Raw genomic sequence first — 6,376 nt, forward strand, 5'->3', positions numbered from 1 at the left:
CGTTATGCAAATCCAAACGTTTCAATTTAAGCCAAACGTTTACAAACGTTATGAAACAAATCAAAACGTTTCACCTTTTTAGCGATTTAAGCCAAACATATATAAACGTTTTAAACGATTTGGATTTATTTTGTAAGGTTTTAAACGTTTGGTTTTGTTTCATAACCTCTTTTTAGCAATTTCAGGCAAACATTTACAAATGTTACGAAACAAATCCAAACGTTTAACCTTTTCAGCGATATAAGCCAAACGTTTACAAACGTTACGAAACAAATCCAAAGGTTCCATCTTTTTGGCGATTTAAGCCAAACATTTACAAAGGTTATGAAATAAATCCAAATGTTTCACTTTTTTAGCAATTTGAACCAAACATTTACAAACGTTGCGAAACAAATCTAAACGTTTCATCTTTTTAGCAATTTAAGCCAAACGTTTACAAACGTTACGAAAAAATCCAATCGTTTCACCTTTTTACCAATTTAAGCCAAACGTTTACAAACTTTACGATACAAATCCAAACGTTTCCCCTTTTTAGCGATTTAAGCCCAAAGTTTACAAACGTTACAAAATAAATCCAGACGTAGAACCTTATTAGCGATTTAAGCCAAACGTTTACAAATGTTACGAAATTAATCCAAACGTTTCACCTTTTTAGCGATTTAAGCCAAACGTTTACAAACGTTAATAAAGAAATCCAAACGTTTCGCCTTTTTAGCAATTCAAGCCAAACGTTTACAAACGTTACAAAACAAATCCAAACATTTCGCCTTTTTAGCGATATAAGTCAAACGTTTACTAACGTTTCAAAAGAAAACCTAACATTTAAAACGTTATGAAACAAATCCAAACGTTTAACATTTTTAGCGATTTCAGGCAAACCTTCACAAATTTTACGAAACAAAATCAAGGGTTTCACCTTTTTAGAAAATTAAGCCAAACGTTTACAAACGTTACGAAACAAATCCAATCGTTTCACCTTTTTAGCAATTTAAGCCAAACATATACAAACATTTTGAAACAAATCCAAGGGTTTACCTTTTTAGTAATTTAAGCCAAACATTTACAAACGTTACAAAACAAAACCAAGCGTTTCACCTTTTTAGTAATTTAAGACAAACGTTTACAAACGTTACGAAACAAATACAAACGTTTAACCTTTTTAGCGATTTAAGCCGAATATTTACAAACATTACGAAATAGAAACCAAACATTTCGCTTATTTAAGCCAAACGTTTACAAATGTTACGAAACAAATCCAAACGTTTCCCGTTTTTAATTATTTAAGTCAAACGTTTGAAACGTTTCGAAAAAAATCCAAACGTTTCATCTTTTTAGCAAATTATGCCAAACGTTTACAAACTTTACGAAACAAATCCAAACGTTTCACCTTTTTAGTGATTGAAACCAGACGTTTACAAACGTTACGAAACAAATCCAAACGTTTCACATTTTTAGCAATTTTTGCCAAACGTTTACAAACATTACGAAATAAAAACCAAGCGTTTCACCTTTTTAGCAATTTAAGCCAAATGTTTACAAACTTAACGATACAAATCCAAGCGTTTCTCTTTTTTAGCAATTTAAGTCAAACATTTACAAACGTTACGAAACAAATCCAAACAGTTCATATTTTTAGCGATTTAAGCCAAACGTTTACAAACGGTATGAAATAAATCCAAGCGTTTCAGCTTTATAGCAATTTAAACCAAACGTTTACAAACGTTACGAAACAAATCTAAGTGTTTCACATTTTTTGGAATTTAAACCAAATATTTACAAACGTTACAAAACAAATCCAAACGTTTCACCTTTTTAGCAATTTATGCCAAATGTTTACAAACATTACGAAAAAAATTCAAACGTTTCAATTTTTTAGCGATTTAAGACGAACGTTTACACAGGCTAAGAAACAAAATCAAAACTTTCACCTTTTTAGAAATTGAAGTTAAACGTTTACAAACGTTACGAAACAAATCCAAACGTTTCTCCTTTTTAGCGATTTAAGCCGAACGTTTAAAACGCTTCGAAACAAATCCAAACGTTTCACCTTTTTACCGAATTATTCCAAACGTTTACAAACGTTACGAAACAAATCCAAACGTTTCACCTTTTTAGCGATTGAAGCCAAACGTTTACAAACGTTACGAAACAAATCCAAACATTTCACATTTTTAGCAATTTAAGCCAAACGTTTACAAACATTATGAAATAAAAACCAAGCGTTTCACCTTTTTAGAAATTTAAGCCAAAAGTTTACAAACTTAACGATACAAATCCAAGCGTTTCACCTTTTTAGAAATTTAAGCCAAACATTTACAAACGTTACGAAACAAATCCAAACATTTCTTGGCTCAGCGGGACGCGCGGGTCCGGATCGTATATTTCAATTCAAAATCAAAATTCCAATAATCTAAATCCTATGGTTGGTCATATCAACAACAAATGGATCGTCGTATCATTTAGTAATTAAAGCACGCATATCGTAAGAAGAATACCTATGTCGATTCTCCAACGATTCTTGTAATCCCGAAAGTATGGCGACCTCAAGCTCATCCACACGAGTATGCGTCCGATTGAATTCTCGCCTTGAACTAATCCTGCAAGAGTTCCTCTTGCCGAGCAGCCCGAAGCTCAACCTCTCACCGTGATCACGACCTTGCTTGGATGTATGAAAAACGTCGCCAAGTTTTTGCCGTGATTGATGACTCCTTGAACTCCTTCAAGTGCTTTCTCTCTCTACAACTTTGTAGTGAGATGTGTGTTGTGTGGTGTAATAAAATGAGCAAGGACAAGATCTATTTATAGGCTAGAGCATGTCTTAAGAATGCAACACCTTGCATGCTAGGTGCCAAAAACACCAAGCAAAGGTGTTGCCACCACATGACACCTTTCATGTGGTGACATCACATAGGTGATGTCATCATATGATATCACATATATGACATAAGCTTATCTCATTAAATCATCACCATGACATCATCATTCCATTAGCTTATGATTAGTGATTTAAGTAACATTAATGACACTAATTAATTACTTAAGCCTTTTAATCATAAAACTTGGATAAAATATAATTAGGTTCCTACTAATTTATAACTCTTATTAATTAGTCCCTAATTAACATGGACATAGTACAATTAGGTTCCTACTAATTAATAACTCTTACAAATTAGTCCCTAATTGTACTTGTTTTTCATCTTAGATTAATTTCCAAGATATGGTAGTATCTATATGAAATCAATCTTTCATAAACTCAATCGGTTGCACACTCTATTGTGTGTGACTAACTAGGTTCACATCTATATGGCAACGAGAGTCATAAGAAACGCCTTTCATATATTAAATAATTAAATCCCATTTAATTATTAATTCTCGTAGATCGAGAGTGACGTCTAGCAACATATCACGACCCCCAAATAGAGATGAATGTTTCGATGCATTCTTTATGAACCAATGTTCATAATTACCGTACACTCAAAATTCCCTTCATCTAAGATTCCAATCTCGACTAGTGTCACGGTTTAGTCAAACACTATTTGTCTTGATTATATGACCTCATCTCTTAGTTCTAATTCTTGATCAATATGACTTCCACTAGAAACAACTTTCTATATAAGTCATATACACCTGCGCAGGTTTTATCATCCATCAAGAACAATTCTAGATAGCATAGAATCTTCTCTCCGTTCATCCAGAGTGATGAATCCTTTGTAGGTTAAACCCCTATCTTCATAAACAACTAACTAGAGCCAACACATCCCGCTGCCCTAGCTCATGAAAGATCTAGAGTTAAGGAGTATCAAACTCTAATCACCTATATACAAGATAGTGTCACCGCAAGTCAAAGGACATATGTACAATTATGAACTAGATGACATTAAATTGACTTTAATGAATTACCATTTATAAGTCATATAGCGTCACTTGTTCGACTCACTCAACACCTTGAGTATCCACATGTTTATTTTGATCCCCATCAAGTAGTATGAGACTCACTACTTTCTTTAATTAGTAACTCTTTACTAATCAAGAGAATAAACAGAGGTGACGATCTTTCCGAGATAATGCGATGCCCTTATTCGTAGGATCCCATCAATCGTGAACAGTTATTTAGATCACTTGTATAATAGAATTTGTCATTCATATTCTTAACACCTTAACAATAGATTCTATCACAATGTGATAAGGACAATATGTAATAAATAAACACTTAGTTGATGAGACACTTAGTTCAAATAAAACATATATATCATTGCCAATGGGATTTGTTTATACTAGAATAAATACAAAATGGCCCTAGGGCACATACTACTAACAATATCCCACTTGCACTAGTTCCATTGGCTACTATATCTAAGCCCCATCTTCTCAAGATGTAAATCTAATTGACTCTGGGTCATAGGCTTTGTCATTGGGTCAGCAGTGTAATCGGCTGATGCTATCCTTTGGAGAGACACTTCTCCTTTTCCAATAATTTCTCGAATAATATGATATCGCCTTTCTATGTGTTTGGATTTTTGGTGAGACCGGGGTTCCTTTGCCTGGGCTATAGCACCATTGTTGTCGCAGAAAAGAGGAACTGCGGACTCAATGGTAGGAACCACACCAAGTTCAGAAACAAACTTCCTAATTCAAACAGCTTCCTTTGCAGCATCTGATGCCGCAATATACTCGGCTTCTGTAGTGGAATCTGCAATGGTTTCTTGTTTGGAACTCTTCCAACTCACTGCTCCTCCATTACACGTGAATACGAATCCAGATATAGACTTATGATCGTCTATATCTGATTGAAAATCAGAATCTTTTAAGCCATCTATTTTATAATCACCTCTTCCATATGTTAAGACCATATCTTTAGTTCTTCTCAAGTACTTAAAGATATTCTTAACCGTCATCCTGTGTTCTGAACTTGGATTTGATTGATATGTGCTAGTCAAACTAACTGCATAGGCAATATCTGGCCTCGTACACAACATAGCATACATAAGACTACCAATTGCCGAAGCATATGGTATCTTTGCTATTTCAACTCTTTCTCCAGAAGTCTTTGGAGACATTTCCTTTGAAAGGTGAATTCCATGCCTAACAGGAATCAATCCTCTCTTAGAATTTTCCATATTGAACTTTTTCAATATATTTTCTAAGTAGAGCCTTTGGGAGAGACCAGTCATTCTCTTAGATCTATCTCTATAGAGTCTAATACCGAGAATGTAAGTCGCTTCTCCGAGGTTTTTCATGGAGAAAGTTTTAGACAACCAAAGCTTTACAAAGGTTAACATACCGACATCATTTCCTATTAGTAAAATATCATCTACGTACAAGACTAGGAAAGTAACTGCACTCCCACTAACCTTCTTGTAAACACATGGTTCATCTTCATTTTTTATAAACTCGTAATTCTTTACAGCTTCATCAAAACGACGATTCCAACTTCTCGAAGCTTGCTTCAATCCATATATGGATCGTTTTAGCTTACACACCTTGGAACCTTTTTCGGATTCAAAACCCTTAGGTTGTTCCATATAGATTTCCTCCTCAATATACCCTTAGGTTGTTCCAAATGCGGTCTTAACATCCATTTGCCAAACCTCATAATCTAAATGTGCAGCTATGGCAAAAAGAATTCGGATGGACTTAAGCATAGCTACCAGCGAGAAAGTCTCTTCATAATCGACTCCTTGCCTCTGCCAAAACCCTTTCGCAACAAGCCTAGCTTTAAAAGTTTCCACTTTTCCATCAGCAACAATTTTACGATTGAAGATCCATTTGTTCCCTATTGGTATAATACCTTCGGGTGGATCAACTAGCTCCCATACTGGGTTACTATACATGGAATCCATTTCGGATTTCATAGCTTCAAGCCATCTTGAAGAATCTATATCACATATAGCTTCCTCATAAGTAGAGGGATCAACTATTTGATCATTTTCTCCATGAATGAACAACTCTTGTATATCATGAATAAAACCATATCTCTCTGGTGGATGAGATACTCTACTTGATCTTCGAGATGTTTCTGTAGATTTTACTTATTCTGGTTCACTATGGGTTTGATCAATCTCCATTGTATCATATTGTTGGTCTTTAGATGATTCCTCATCTAATTCTATATTTCTTCCTTTGCCCCCTTCTTGAATAAACTCCTTTTCAAGAAATTGGGCATCCCGACTAATCTTAATTGTTTGTTCGGATGGAATATAGAAATAATATCCTAAACTGTCTTTAGGATAACCAACGAACCTTCCCATGATTGATCTCGATTCCAACTTGTCGGTTATCAACTTTTTAATATATGTCGAACATCCCCACATGTTAATATGTTTAAGACTTGCTTCCTTACCATATCATATCTCATACGGTATTCTTGGAGTGGATT

The sequence above is a fragment of the Mercurialis annua genome, linkage group LG3 (genome assembly GCF_937616625.2).
Source record: "Mercurialis annua linkage group LG3, ddMerAnnu1.2, whole genome shotgun sequence".
Lineage (NCBI taxonomy): Eukaryota > Viridiplantae > Streptophyta > Magnoliopsida > Malpighiales > Euphorbiaceae > Mercurialis > Mercurialis annua.